The 16,210-nt window shown below is 34.8% G+C and overlaps 1 long non-coding RNA gene across 2 annotated transcripts in view; it reads left to right on the forward strand.

Annotated features, from left to right (window-relative positions):
- The window catches only part of LOC131424153 (uncharacterized), a 48,228-nt gene extending 33,923 nt beyond the window's left edge, over positions 1-14,305 (forward strand). For both annotated transcript variants that reach the window (XR_009226709.1, XR_009226711.1), the window contains one exon: positions 10,812-14,305. This is a non-coding gene — a long non-coding RNA (uncharacterized LOC131424153). The remainder of the gene's footprint in view (positions 1-10,811) is intronic.
- The last annotated feature ends 1,905 nt before the right edge of the window (positions 14,306-16,210 follow it).

Raw genomic sequence — 16,210 nt, forward strand, 5'->3', positions numbered from 1 at the left:
TTACTGCTTAAGATGCGCAAGCCAGACTTGAGGTGAGTTGCCATTTTCTAAAGCTGCAAGAGCTTGTATGATCATAGCCTTTTTTTGTGTATGGCGAGTTTTAAGGCGACAGAGAAGCCACAAACAGAGGAACATACCGAAGCAACACATTGCACCAAAAATGCCTACCCCCACCCACTCTTTGAAGAAGGAAAAAGCAGAAGATATCCAATCAGTGAATTGACCCAAAGTCACGGGATCGACACAGGTACTGTTTAAAACGGCAATCTGAGTTAGTTGAGACTGGATCAAGTTTTCTGCTTCCATGGACCAGGTTCCGGATAGATATTCCCCGATGATGTGGGAGGCATTTCTGGAATCATAAAATCTGACAGAGGTTATACATAAATGTGCACGTTGGTCAACACAACCCAAAAGCACCAAGTCAGCCAATTCTTCTACCTGAGCTTGGAGTAAATCTATTCTTTGGTTGGCAGCTAAAATCCCTGACAAAATATGTTGATTAATTGAATTTTGGGACTCAAGTATGGTGGATGTTTGTTGAATAACCTGATTAATAGTGGCAGCAGTTTGTACTTGGCTGGCCATGGCTACTCCAGCTGTAACTGCTGCAGCAGCAGATACCGCCACAGCTGTCACTATGGCTGCCGTAATTCCAAAATCTCTACGGGCTCTAATCAGTTCAACAATAGGAAATGACTCTGGATCTGCAGTAACCGGGATCGGGACAAAGGTTGGAATTTTCATAACCACTGCCATAGGCCAGGATCCATTCCAACACTCAGACAAATAACAGGTAATATTAGAGCAATTAAGCATCCCCTGTGATGTAACATTAGCCAAAAGAAACAGGAATGGAGATTGGAGACAGACTGCTGCGGAGGGTAATGTAGCATTAAACAATTGTGAATTATTTGCAGAAATTTTAAGCCTCCTACCTCGCTCCGAGTCTTGGGTACTGCCAGAAACATTAAACAGTCAACTTTGGACTCCCAATATTTCCCTGGGGAAACACAAGCGCGGACTAGACTAGCCCAATCTGAGGGAGTCATGCAAAATCTAGTAAGTCCCTCCACCTGAGTGAGAGTGAAAGCGGCATCTATGCCATAAGTGCGGACAGATTCTGCCAAGGTTTTAATTATCTTAAAGTCTAAAGGCTCATGATATCTTCCCCTGTTATTGTCCTGAAATACAGGGTATGCAAGTCCCATATCTGTATTAACTGTCCTCCAAACTTGTGCATGAAAAGATCTCCCGGAACCTTGGCTCCCCCCCACATACGGAGGTGGGGCAATCGGCACCATATCTTCTTCTAGATATTCTACCTCCTCCTCCTCAGAGTTTTGTTGACCAATGTTAACTCCCTTCCCCTTCTTACAGTAGGCCTGCGTGCCCTGTGTCTCCTTTTTCTTCTTTTTCATTTTTATCTTATGTAGTTGTTGTAACAATATATCAAGGTCCTCAGAACTCTCTGAGTCGCTTGTGTTCTCAGGCGTTTTTAATTCGGTCAAGTCTGGGTAGAGCCTTCTCCTATTTTTATCTTCAGGCTCTTTTGCCTTCTCACTACTGTTACTTTTAATACTCTCTGCCACTTCACTACATGATCCTTCAGATTTTTCCTCATGCAGCTGCTCAAGAATAGCTTGACCCTCACTCACAGCTTCCTGGCATTTACCATCTGTTATACATCCTCTAACTAACTTCCAAAGTGGTATAACGCCACCCTCTAAGGTGCCTTGCTCACGAGCAAAATCTAGATCTTTCCCTAATTTGTCCCAGCTAGGAATCCTAAGACTCCCTGAAAAAGCAAACCAAGGAGCCGCTATATCAGCTTCTCTCAAAAACATCTGCAAAGTGCTCTGCTTTATCTTAAGTCCTTTTGAATGTAACAACCCATCTAGGGCCAACAAAATTGGGCTTGAAGAAGCAACGCCCATAATGTTTTTAGAGCTATAAAGAAAGTGAAAGTACAAAAGTCCCCGCTCTCTTCCTTTTACAGGGGAGCGTCCCTGTCGTAACAACAACAAAAGAAGCACAAAAAACAAAAGCGAAAGTAGAAGCGAAAGTACACAGTGCAGCTGCAATAAAATGTAAGGCTCTCTCTGTGTTTACAGAGGAGCTGCCCCGCTTTGGTCGCGGATCCCACTTACCAGGGACTAACCCCGCTTTGGTCGCGGATCCCACTTACCTGGGACTAACCCCGCTTTGATCGCGGATCCCACTTACCTGGGACTAACCGGTGCACCACCCCTGACTGCTGAAAGTTCTGGTTCCCGGGTTTCGGCACCACTTGTCGCGACCCCTTGCCCGCAAGGAAGACGCAACTCAGGAATCTTCTTTCAGCAGTTTATTCAGGCCCTTGATATTTCTTCTTCTCTCTCTCGGATGCCCCTCCCAGCCTTAATAAAGCATCCCAAGCCCCAATGCAAAGCTGCCGCGTGGAGCTTTCTCACAGGGTGGTGAAAAATCATGTGCCAACTTTCCCAGATAAGAAGTTGTTTGTCACAGACCACAGTGGAGCCAGCGTCATCTTGTAATGGCGACCATAGTCTGCAGAAACGGCAGAAGCGGCTCACCACAATGTTGTGTTAATAATTTCCTAAGCTAGATTATGTTCATTTTTCTTATCAACAGTCAATACAGCCTTTTTGTTGTTTTGATGGTATGCTTAATGTGAACATGCTTTATGATGTGACACCACTGTTCATGATGGTGTAGGTATGCAATACACTATAAGGAGAGTATTTTGATTCTGAGAGTCTCAAGTGTTTTAGGTCCAACATGTTTAATATTAATGAAATATCTATACTGTTGATCTAAATCTGATGAAATGGCTGCTTGTAATCTATAATAACCATAAAATATCCATACCAAAGCTTCTAAAACTAGAATAATAGTGCCCTGTGGCCTTTAATGTTAATAGGTATTCATACTACAGTATTTAAAGCTGATACAATAGCTGAATTGTGGTCTTCCATATCAATGCAATGTCAATATTATAGCATATTGAACTAATTTAGTAGCTTCCCTATGACATTTATATGCCAATATAATATCTAACCTGTTCACTTTAATACTAACATATTTGTACTGTAGCCTCTGAAACTGATATAATAGCTAATTTATATCTAAAACTAATATAGTAGCTGCCCTGTAACTTTAAACCTATTACAATTTTTATAGTATAGCATCAAAATTAATATAATAGCTTCCCAGTGGCTTTTATATTAATATGATATCTGTGCTACAGTATATCCAATACTAATAAAATAGTGGCACTGTGGCTTTAAATGATATCCATGCTACTGCAACTCAAACTAACATAATAGATGATTTGTGTCTTTTAATCTTACTATAATATCCATATAATAGCATATATTGTATAATAGATGATTTCTGGCTTTAAATATTAATATTATATCCATAATATAGCATCTTAAATTAATATTACATATGTCCTGTGTCCTTAGGACAAATATTATATCCATACTGTTGGATTTAAAACTAGTATAATAGATACCTTGTGGACTATACTAATATGATATCCATACCGTAGCTCCTCAACTTAATATAGTAGCTGCCTGGGCCCTTTAATATGATGTGTAATATGATAAACATATTGTGCTCTTTAAAACTAAAGTAATAACTGCTCTGTGGCCTTTAGTGCTAATATAATATACCATGAAAAACTAATGTTATAACATCCTTGTGTCCTTTAATATTGATAGTATAGCATTCAAAACTAATATGATACCTGCCCTCTAGACTTTAATATCATAATATTCATACTTTGACCTCTAAATTTAATACAATAGCTGTCTTGTGGCCTTTATTACTGTTTTTTTATTCATACTATAGCATGGAAAACTGATTAAATAACTGTTCTGTGGCCTTTAATATTAATACGATTTCCATATTATAGCAAAAAAATTATATCGGAGGTCTTTATTACTAATAGATGCAAACTATAATATCTAAAACAAGTAAGTAGCTGTGCAATAGAAGTGAATACTAAGTGACATCCATGCTAAAGCATATTAAACTAATAGTTCCTCTGTAGCTTTTGATACTAATATTATAGCCTCCAAAACTGATGTAATAGATGTCCTGTGGCCTTTAATATTAATGTTACATCATTCCTATAACCTGTGAAGCCAATTTAATAAGTTTCTTATGAAATTTAATATTCATTTAATATACATATTATAAATATAAAACTGATAAATACGTGCTTCATATAAAACTGGTAAATAGGTCCTATAGTATTAATATGATATTGTATCACCTTAAACTAATATAATATCAGCTTTGTGGCCATTAAACTAATATGATATTTATAGGATAGTGTTAAAATCAATATACTGCCATGTTGACTTTAATGCTAACATGATATCCATACTTGAGTATCTAATAGTACATAATTATTGACCTGAAGTGTTTAATTTTAATATGATATTCATATTGGAACATCTGAAACTGATGCAATAGTTGTCCTGTGGCCTTTGATATTTATATGATATCCATCCTATAGTATCCAAAGCTAATAAAATATATTAGCTACCCTGTGGCCTTTAATATTAATATAATATCCATACTGCAGCATTTAAAATAATAGATGCACTGTGGCCTTAATACCAAATAATTGGTTTGGATATGCTCATGTGTGAGACAATTTAAGGAAGTTTAAAGGTGAAATGATGGGTTATGAGAGCCTTAACCCAAATTAGTAATCCTCTGAAGGAATTAACTGAGTGGTAACTGCAGGCTGATAGTGTGTAGCTGGAGGAGGTGGGTCATTGAGGCTGTGCCTTTGGGGTACATATTTGATGAGCTGAGCTTAGGTTCTCTGCTTCCTGATCACCACTTTCCTTCACCACATTCTTCTGCCCCACCTTAAGCCCCAAGGAATAGAGTTGGCCATCTATTGGCTGAGATCTCTGAAACTGTGAGCCCCTAAATGAACTTTTCCTCCTTTAAAATTGTTCTTGTCAGGTCCTTTTGTCAAAGCAGTGAAAAAGATGACTGAAATAATAACATACATGTCATAGATCTAAAACAAATACAATAGTTGCCCTGATGCCTTTAATACTAATATGATATTAAGAGTGTAACATCTAAAACTGATATATAATAGTTTCCCTGTGACATTTAATGTTAATATAATATTCATGCCATAACATCCAAAACTAACATTATAGCCTCCCTATAGCCTTTTATACTAAAGTAATATCCATATTATAACATTTCAATCTAATATAATATCTTCCCTGTGGCCCTTAAAGCTAATGTAATACATAATATTGCATCTAAAATTGATATAATAGCTGCTCTGTATCCTTTAATATCAATAGACATCCTTATTATAGCATCTTAACTTGATATAATAGTTGCTCTTTGGTCTTAATATTTATATGATACCCATAGTAGCATCTAAAACTGATAAAATATTAGCCCTGTGGCTCTTATAGGTAATATGATACCCAAACTATAACTCCTAAAACTAATCTAATAGCTAGACTGTGGCATTTAACATTAATAATTTATCCGTATTATGCACTCTAAAACTAATAAAATAGCCTTCTTGTCATTTTAAGTGAAATATCCATATGATAGCAATAAACCTTATAATATAGCATATCCATATGATAGCATATAAACTTAACATAATAGCTGACCTCTGGCATTTAATAGTAATCTGTTGGGCTGGGGATGTGGCTCAAGTGGTAATGCACTAACCTGGCATGCGCAGGGCACTGGGCTCGATCCTCAGCACCACATATTATTTTATAAAGATGTTGTGTCCACTGAAAACTGAAAAATAAATATTAAAAATTCTCTCTCTTCTCTCTCTCTCTCTCTCTCCCCCCCTCTCCTCTCTCCTCTCTCTCCTCTCTTTCTCTCTCTCTTTAAAAAAATAGTAATCTGTTATCCAAAGTATAGTACCTAAACTAATATAATTCCTTATACTAATAAGATAGTCATCACATAGCATATAAAACTAATATAATAACTGAACTTTGGAGCTTTAATATTAATGTAGTATGTATACTACAACATCTCAAAGTACTGAAAGAGCATCCTTGTGCATCCTGTGCATTTGCCATTAATATTTTATCCATACTGTGGCCTGTTAATGGGATATTATAGCTCTTTGTGGCTGTTCATATTAATATCCATTCAATAGCATCTAATGCTAATATAATAGATGCCCTATGGCCTTTAATACTAATTCAGTATCAATACTGTGATCCCTAATACTAAAATAATAATTCTCCTGTGGCCTTTTAATATTACATAAAGTTCATTTATAGCAATTATATGAATATAATTCCTGCCCTATGGCGTTTAGTACTAATATGATATCCATATCATAGCATCTATTAATGATCTAAAAGCAGTCCTCTTACCTTTGTACTGTTATGATATTCATATTATAGCATCTAAACTAATATAATTGTTCTCTTATGACCTTTAATTCCTATATATTTACCATAGCATCTAAATATAGTATAACATCTTTGTAGCTTTTAATACTAATGTAATGTTCTTACAATTACATCTAAAAGTGATATAATAGCTACCATGTGGTCTTTAATACTGATATTATATTCATGTTAGATCATTAAAAACTGATAGAGTAGCTTCCCTGTGGCTTTATTAGTAATATGACATTCTTATTACAGCATGTAAAATTGATATGATAGCTGCCTTTAATATTTATATGATATCCATTATATAGTGTCCAAAGCTGATATAATATCTGCAATGTGCATTTCATAGGTAATATGACATCCTTACTAAAGCATTTAAAAACATCATAAGCCAGGCTCAGTGGCACATGCCTGTAATCCCAGTGGTTTGGGAGGCTGAGACAGGAGAATTGTGAGTTCAAAGCCAGCCTCAGCCACTGTGAGGCATTAAGCAACTCAGTGAGACCCTGTCTCTAAACAAACTACAAAATAGGGCTGATGATGTTGCTCAGTGGTCAAGTGCCCCTGAGTTCAATCCCTGATAAATAAATAAATAAGTAAATAAATAAAATATAATAGCTGCATAATGGTATTTAATACTATTATTATATCTATATTATAGTATTGAAAATGAATATTATAGCTTCTCTGTGGCCTTTTGTATTAATGTAATCATAGAATTGCATTGAAAACGGATATAATAGCAGCCCTGTGGCTTTTAATTCTACTGTGATATACATGTGGCATCTAAAACTGATATAAGAGCTGTCTTATTGCCTTTAATACTCATATAATATCCGTATTGTAGCATCTGAAAATAATTTAAAAAACTACACAGTGGTGTTTTATGCTAATATGATATCCCTAGTGTAGAATCCTTACTAAAACAATAGGTGCCTTATAGCCTCTAATACTATTATTATATTCATAGTGTGCCTTCTGAAATTGATTTAATAGCTGCTCTGTCACTTTTAATATTTCTATGATATTCATACTATTGATCTAAAATTAATATCTATTCTGTGGCCTTTGATGCTAATATGATATCATACTATAGCATTCAAAACTAATATACTGGCAGTCCATTGTTGATTAAAATTAATATATTATTCACATTATATAATCTAAAGCTAAAGCAATTGCTGCCCTGTGGTCTTTAATACTATTATAATACCCATACTATAGCATCTAAAGCTAATATAATAGCTATACTGTGGCCTTTAATATTACTGTGATATCCTAGTATAGCATCTAAAACTAAATACAACTACCTTTTTGCCTTTAATTGATATAACATTAATATTGTAGCATCTATGTTTTTTTATTAATGTAATATTCATATTTAACATAAAAAATTAATAGCTTCCCTGAGGCCTTTAATACTAATATATGTACTATAGCTTCTAAAAATAATAAAAGTAATCAAATACGTGTTCTAGTGCCCTTTATATTAATATGATGTTGATATTATACCATGTAAGCATGACATAATAGCTTCCCTATGGTCTTTAATAATAATGTGATATTCAGGGGCTGGGGTTGTAGCTCAGTAGTAGACTGTTTGCCTAGCATGTGTGAGGTGCTGGATTCATTCCTCAACACCACATATAAATAAATAAATAAAGTGCATCAAAACCTAAAAATATTAAAAATAATAATAATGTGATATCCATACTATAGCATGTAAAACAAATGTAATAGCTGTCTTGTCCTTAATATACTGTCTATATTATAGATTCTAAAACTAATATGATAGGTGCCCTGTGGTCTTTAATATAAATGAACTATTCATACTATACCATATTAATATATATAATATATGTCCTATGGCCTTTAATACTAATGTGACAACCATATTTTGCATCTATTACAAATATAGTAGCTGCCACATGGCCTTTAATAGTAATATGATATCTGTAGGAGCTGGATTTATACCTCAGTGGTAGAGCATTTGCCTTGCACATGTGAGGCATTGGGTTTGATTCTCAGCACCACATAAGATAATAAAATAAAATAAAGATATTTTGTCCATCTTAAAAAAAAGAACACCTTTTAATTTGTTCAGAGTCAAATTAAATGTGTGAGTAAAACTGGAGCTTAGGAAGGTGTGATTGTTAAAACATCATGACCACTAAAGAGATGCTAAATACTTTGCCCAGAGACAATAGGAAAGAAGACTTGAGTGCATCTCAGAAATTGGCAAAACCACCCCAGTTTCAGGCTCAAAGATTTAATTTTTCTTTTTTTTTTGTACCAGAAATTGAACCCAGAGGTACTTAACCACTGAGTCACATCCTCAGCCTTTTTAAATATTTTATTTAGAGACAGGATCTCATTGAGTTGCTCAGGGCCTTGCTAAATTGCTGAGGCTGACTTTGAACTTGCAATCCTCTTGCCTCAGCCTACTAAGCTGCTGGGATTACAGTCAGGCACCATCTTGCCTTGCTCAAAGTTTTAAAAATAAAAATTCCTTTGAGAAGAGATCAGTGAGGCACCATGATTGAAGAGAGAGGCCTAAGAGGTTATTTCACCATGCTTAGCTGCCCAGGCACTCAGAGGTTGCTGTAGTCATGGTTTTAGGAGGTTTGTCTACTGCTTGAGATGGTGGCAGATCTTGGTATCAACTACATGGTGCTGGTTTTTTAAGTTTGCAAGACATTGGCATTAGGGGGTCATGGAGGCTCCCACTGTGATTTCAAAGGACAACCTGGGAGGTCGGGAAAAATGTATTAGAGTTGGAATACCATCAGGCAGCCCCTGAGAGGATGAAGAAAACTATAGTGGGGACTCCTGAGATTAAGAGATGCTAGTAACATGGATCATTTTCCAAGGAAACCCATAGGAATTGAACAAACACAAGTCAAGCTAGGCCATGTGGACCGCTATTAACAAAGCCATAGGAGTGGAGATGCACAAGTCCTTTGGAGAGAATATCACAATGTTATTTGCCCCAAATATGCTTGATGTGGAACTACAGATCTTGTTTGCCCAGCTGGATTTTGGTCTTGTTTTGGTCCCATCTCTTCTTTCTATGTCCCTATTTATCACTTGTAGAATGGAAATGTTTAATCCATGCCATTATATATTGGATTATATAGCTTGCTTTGATTTTTATGGGGTCTCATGCTGAGTTTTCCTTAAGTTTCAGAAGAGGTTTTGGACTTAGACTTTTAGGGAATACTGGAACTGTTAAGAACATGTGGAGTCCTGGATATGAACTCAATGTATTTTGCATCATGAGATGGACATGAACTTTTGGGGGCCAAGGGCAGAATGTTATGGTTTAGATATGAAGTGTTACTCTAAAACTCGTGTGTGAGAAAAGGCAAGAAAGATTTAAAGGTGAAATTATTTGGTTATGAGAGCCTTAACCTAGTGAGTGCATTAATCCACTGATAGTGTTTAACTGGATGGTAACTGTAGGAAGGTAGTGTGTAGCTGGAGAAGGTGGGTCACTGGGGGCATTTCTTTGGAGTATATATTTGTCTCTGGTGAGCATAACTCTCTATCTGCTTCCTCTTTGCCATGTTCTGATTTGCTTCCTACCTCTATATCGTTTGGTCAAGAGCTGTGGAGTTGGTCTTCTATGGACTGAGACATGGAAAATATAAGTGTCAAATAAAATTTTAATTCTCTAAAAATTGTTCTTGTCAGGAATTTTTGACACAATGGCAAAAAAGCTTACAAAAACAATACTGTACTATCTAGAAATAATATAATAGTGGCCCTTTGGCCTCTTATATCAGTAATATAGCATCTAAAATTAATAGTTACCCTGTGGCATTTAATCATATTATGATATAAATACTATAGCGTCCAAAACTTAGATAATACCTGCAATGGCCTTTGATACTACTATGATGTCCATAATAATGCAAGTAAAACTAATATTATAGCTTCTCTGTGGCCTCTGATATTAATGTAGTATCAATAATGTGGTCACAGGGTAGCTATTATATTACTTTTATAGATCACTGTATGGATATTAATATTAAATGTAAGGAAAATAAAAGAGACATAGAGAGAAGATGCAGAGTCAGAATGACAGAATGGCAGAATGGTCAAGCTGCCAGCTTTATTTATATCAATAGGTTGCATTAGGTCATTGGCATCAGTAATATACTATTGTTTATTGTGTTACTTGGAAGGTTATAGAGTTAGCATCGTTATGCAGCTTATTCCTCAGTTACATTCTACAGTTACAATATGCAATGTTAGAAGCTTTGTGTAGCTATCAATAAAGTTTGTTGTTTACAGTTACTGTTAGATGGACAGGTCCAGGAGCATGGGAGCTTGGTGAAACATTTTTATTGTATAACAAGAGTGTTTCTTTATTCCCAGGAGCTGTGTGCCTGAGATCAAGGCCAAAGCTGATAAGACTCCAGCACAAAGCCTTCTAATGCAGGACATTGCTATAGCAGGTAGGCATCCCGTGTCTTTGCACAGAAGTTTTCCTAGCATCCAGGCATTCCACATCTTTGCACAGAAACTTCCTAGCCACCAAGTATGCCACATTCATGAAGCCATCAGAGACCCCAGTCCCAAACACAGAACCCTTACAATTAAGGCCAAAGGGAAGCTGTTATATCAGTTTTACATGCTATAATGTGGACATAATATTAGTTTTAAAACTGAAGAGCTGCCTGTGACCTTTTAATACAAACATGTCATCCATACTATGAAATTATAATGGATATAATAGCTCTTTTGTGGACTGTATAACTAATATGGTATCCATATTAAGGCATCAAAAACTGACATAGTAGCTGAAATGTGTAATTTAGTGTTAATATTATATCCATACTATGGACCTAAAACTAATCACATACCTTTCCTGTGGTCTTTCATTTTAATACAATATCCATATTATAGCATCTAAAACTAATATAATAGCTGCCCTGTGGCTTTTAGAACTAATATGATATCCAAATTATAACATTTGCCAAAGACCCTTAATATTAACATGATATTGATAAACTAGCATCTAAAACTAATAAAATATTTGCCTGTGACCTTTAATACTAATATGATATTCACATATACCATCTAAAGCAATATATTAACTTGCCTATGGCCTTAAATATTAATATAATATTCATACTGTGACATAAAAAACTATATAATAGCTACCCTGTGAATTTTTTTTAAATATTGTTTTAGTAGTTGATGGACACAATTCCTTTACTTTATTTATGTTTTTTAATGTGGTGCTGAGGATTGAACTCAGTGCCTCACATGTGCTAGGCAGGCGCTCTACAAATGAGCCACAACCCCAGACCAACTACCCTGTGACTTTAATAATAATATAACATCCATAACTTTTAATAATAATATAACCCATAAAACTAATATTGTAAATTCCCTGTGTATTATATTAATATAATCATTATATTATCATTATATTATTATTAATTATTATATTAATATAACATCCTTGGTATAGTATCTAAAACTGAATAGCTCTTCTATGGCCTTTAATACTAATAAAACATCCATACTATAGCTGTTAAAAGTGGCATAATAGTTTTCTTGCAGCCTTTCATAGTATACTAACATGATATCCATACTCTACCATCTAAATATAATAAAATAGCTTCCCTGGAGTCTTTAATAATAATGTAATATAGTACTACAGCATCTAAAACAAATAGAATAGCTGCCATGTGGCCTTCAATACTATCTTATTCATATTATTAGATAATACTGACAAAATAGCTGCACTGTGGATCTTTAACACAAACATGATAGCCATATAATGGCATGTAAAACTGATACAACAGCTGTCCTGTGACCTTTAGTACTAACTTTATCCATATGATAGCTTTGAAAATTGATATATTACCTGCCTGTGGATTTAGTGTTAATATTTTATCCTTACTATGGCATCTAAAACTAATTTAATAGGTTCCCTGTGGATTTTAGTACTAATATAATATTCATATTATAGAATCTAAATCTAATACAATATCTGCCTTGTGATCTTTAATACTAATAAGATATCCATACAATAGAACCTAAAATTAATATTATAGGTGTCCTGTGGGCTTAAATACTGATATGATATTCATATTATAGCATCAAAATTGAATATAGTAACTGCCTGTGTTTTTTAATTCTAATATGATATGCATATTATTATATCAAAACCTAAGATAATGTATGCCATGAAGCTTTTAATAATAAGATATTCATATTATAGTATGTGAAATGAATAGCTGCACTGCCTCCTTTATTACTAATATAATACTCATCCTTTAGCATCTAAATCTGATATAATAATTGCCTTGTTGCCTTTATTACTAATATAATATATAATAATATCTAATTACTACTAATATAATATCCATAAAATAGTGTATAACTGTAATGTAATAGCTGCAAAGTGGCTTTTATTATTAACTCAAACTCCATTCTATAACTCCTTAAACTAGTAGCTTGTTGTGGCCATTAATATTTATAAAAGAAGTATCCTGTGGCTTCTAGTACTAATATAATAGGTAGCCTTGAATATTAATATAATATCCATATTATGAACTCAAAAACAAATATACTAGCTGCCCTGTGATCTTCAATATTAATATACAATCTGTACTATAGCATATAAAACTAATATCATGGCTGCTTTGTGGTCTTTAACTAAGATGATATCCAAACTAAAGCATTTGAAGCTTACATAATTGTTGCCCTTTGGCATTTAATATTAATAGTATATCCATAACAGAACATCTAGAACTAATATACCTTTAATACTAATACTGTATTTCCATTGGTATTAAAGATCACATTATGTATGTTATATTAATATTGAAGGCCACAGTTCAGCTATTCTATTGGTATTAAATGTGACTGGGTGGGTGTGTATATACTAATATTTATGACCTCTAATACTAACATAAAATCCAAAATATAGCATTGGAAACAGACATAATATTTTCCCTATGGCCTTTAATACTAATATAATGTACATATCAGAATATCTGAAACTGATATAATGACTACCCTGTGCCTTTAGTATTAATATGATATTCACACTATATCATTTAAAGCTAATGTAATAGCTGCTCTGTGTTTTCCAATACTAACATGATATTCATATCATATCATCTAAAAACAACATAACCACTGCCTTGTGCCTTGAATACTAATACAGTATTCATGCTATACCCAATAAAATAATGGCTACCCTTCAGCCTTTAATAATAATATGATGTGAGTATACTAGCATCTAAAATTGATAATAGCTGCTCCATGGCCTTTAATATTGATATAACATCCATACTTGGCTTATGAAACTAAAATAATAGTTGTCCTTTGTTCTTTTAAAACAAACACAGAATCCATACTGTAGTATCTACAACTGATATAAATAATAGCTGCTCTGTGGCCTTTATAACTAATATGATTTCCATACTATAGTATCTAAAATTAATATAATTGCTGCTCTGAAGAATTTAAGATTAACACAATGTGCAAACTGTAGCACCTAAAACTACTTGCTGTCCTGTGTACTTTAACACCAATATGGTATCCCATATTATAGAATCAAATATTATACATTAAGTGTACTGTGATTTTAATAGTTATATATTCATACTGTATCAACTAAAGCTGATATAATATCTGCCCTGTGATGTTGAATAATTATGCAATAGCCATACTGTCCATACTAAAGTCTCTTAAACTAATATAATGGTGAGTCTCTGGCCTTTAGTACTTATAAAAACATGTACACTTTAGCATGTCAAACTGTTCTAATAGCTGCCCTGTGGCCTTTAATATTAATGTAATATCCATATTACAGCATCTAAGGCTCATAAGATAGATGAACTTTAACCTTTTGTGAAATATATATGTATATATTATATATTAACATATAATAATACAGTAATATATTGATATATTTATTAATATATTAATATATTTTATATATTAATTAAAGGTTAATATAACATTAACTTTTTAATGTGATATATATATATACATATAATTATATTTATATTTATATTTCAGTCTCTGAAACAAATGTAATACCTTCTCTGAGTCCTTTATTACTAATATCCACAGTGTAGCATCTGACATCTGATATATTAGTTGCACTATGGCCATTAATATTAATATGATATCCATGCTACAGCATCAAAAGTTTAAAAAAATGTTGACTTTTGGCCTTTAATACTAACATAATATGTATACTATAGCATCTTAAACTACTATGAGAGCCATCCTGTTGCCTTTACTACTGTATCCATAATCTGGCTTCTAAAACTGATGTAATAGCTGCCCTATTCCTTTAGTATTAATGTAACATATTTCCTACATCAAAACTTGAAGAATAGCTACCCTGAAATTTCAGTATTACTATAATGTCCATACTATTGCATCTAAAACTAATACAATATCTGCCCTGTGTACTGTGTACTGTAGCATCTAAAACTGATGTAACAGTTGTCCAATTGCCTTTGGTATTAATATAATATTCACACTAATGCATCTACAACAAATTTAGTAGCTGTCCTGTCTTTTAATAATATTATATTCATACTATAGTATCAGAACTGATATTATAGTTGCTCTATGGTCTTTCATATTAATGTGATAATCATACTCTTGCATTGAAAACCGATACCATAACTATCCTCTAGCTTTTAATTTAATGTGATATATATCATTTAAAATGATATATATCACACTGCTATTCTTGCTTATCCACTGCTCTTCGCGTGCACGACATTACCTCACAAGAATGCTACGGTCATCCTGCTGCACATCTTGAGTACCTCCAACAAGGTGAGTGCAGGTTTCTAATTGGTGGGTTAGGGTTAGGGTTAGGGTTAGGGTTAGGGTTAGGGGTTAGGGGTTAGGGGTTAGGGTTAGGGTTAGGGTTAGGGTTAGGGTTAGGGTTAGGGTTAGGGTTAGGGTTAGGGTTAGGGGTTAGGGTTAGGGTTAGGGTTAGGGTTAGGGTTAGGGTTAGGGTTAGGGTTAGGGTTAGGGTTAGGGTTAGGGTTAGGGTTAGGGTTAGGGTTAGGGTTAGGGTTAGGGTTAGGGTTAGGGTTAGGGTTAGGGTTAGGGTTAGGGTTAGGGTTAGGGTTAGGGTTAGGGTTAGGGTTAGGGTTAGGGTTAGGGTTAGGGTTAGGGTTAGGGTTAGGGTTAGGGTTAGGGTTAGGGTTAGGGTTAGGGTTAGGGTTAGGGTTAGGGTTAGGGTTAGGGTTTAGGGTTAGGGTTAGGGTTAGGGTTAGGGTTAGGGTTAGGGTTAGGGTTAGGGTTAGGGTTAGGGTTAGGGTTAGGGTTAGGGTTAGGGTTAGGGTTAGGGTTAGGGTTAGGGTTAGGGTTAGGGTTAGGGTTAGGGTTAGGGTTAGGGTTAGGGTTAGGGTTAGGGTTAGGGTTAGGGTTAGGGTTAGGGTTAGGGTTAGGGTTAGGGTTAGGGTTAGGGTTAGGGTTAGGGTTAGGGTTAGGGTTAGGGTTAGGGTTAGGGTTAGGGTTAGGGTTAGGGTTAGGGTTAGGGTTAGGGTTAGGGTTAGGGTTAGGGTTAGGGTTAGGGTTAGGGTTAGGGTTAGGGTTAGGGTTAGGGTTAGGGTTAGGGTTAGGGTTAGGGTTAGGGTTAGGGTTAGGGTTAGGGTTAGGGTTAGGGTTAGGGTTAGGGTTAGGGTTAGGGTTAGGGTTAGGGTTAGGGTTAGGGTTAGGGTTAGGGTTAGGGTTAGGGTTAGGGTTAGGGTTAGGGTTAGGGTTAGGGTTAGGGTTAG

The sequence above is a fragment of the Marmota monax genome, unplaced genomic scaffold (assembly GCF_021218885.2).
Source record: "Marmota monax isolate L192 unplaced genomic scaffold, Marmota_monax_Labrador192_F-V1.1 WCK01_AAM20220418_F8-fsc00168, whole genome shotgun sequence".
Taxonomy (NCBI): Eukaryota; Metazoa; Chordata; class Mammalia; order Rodentia; family Sciuridae; genus Marmota; species Marmota monax.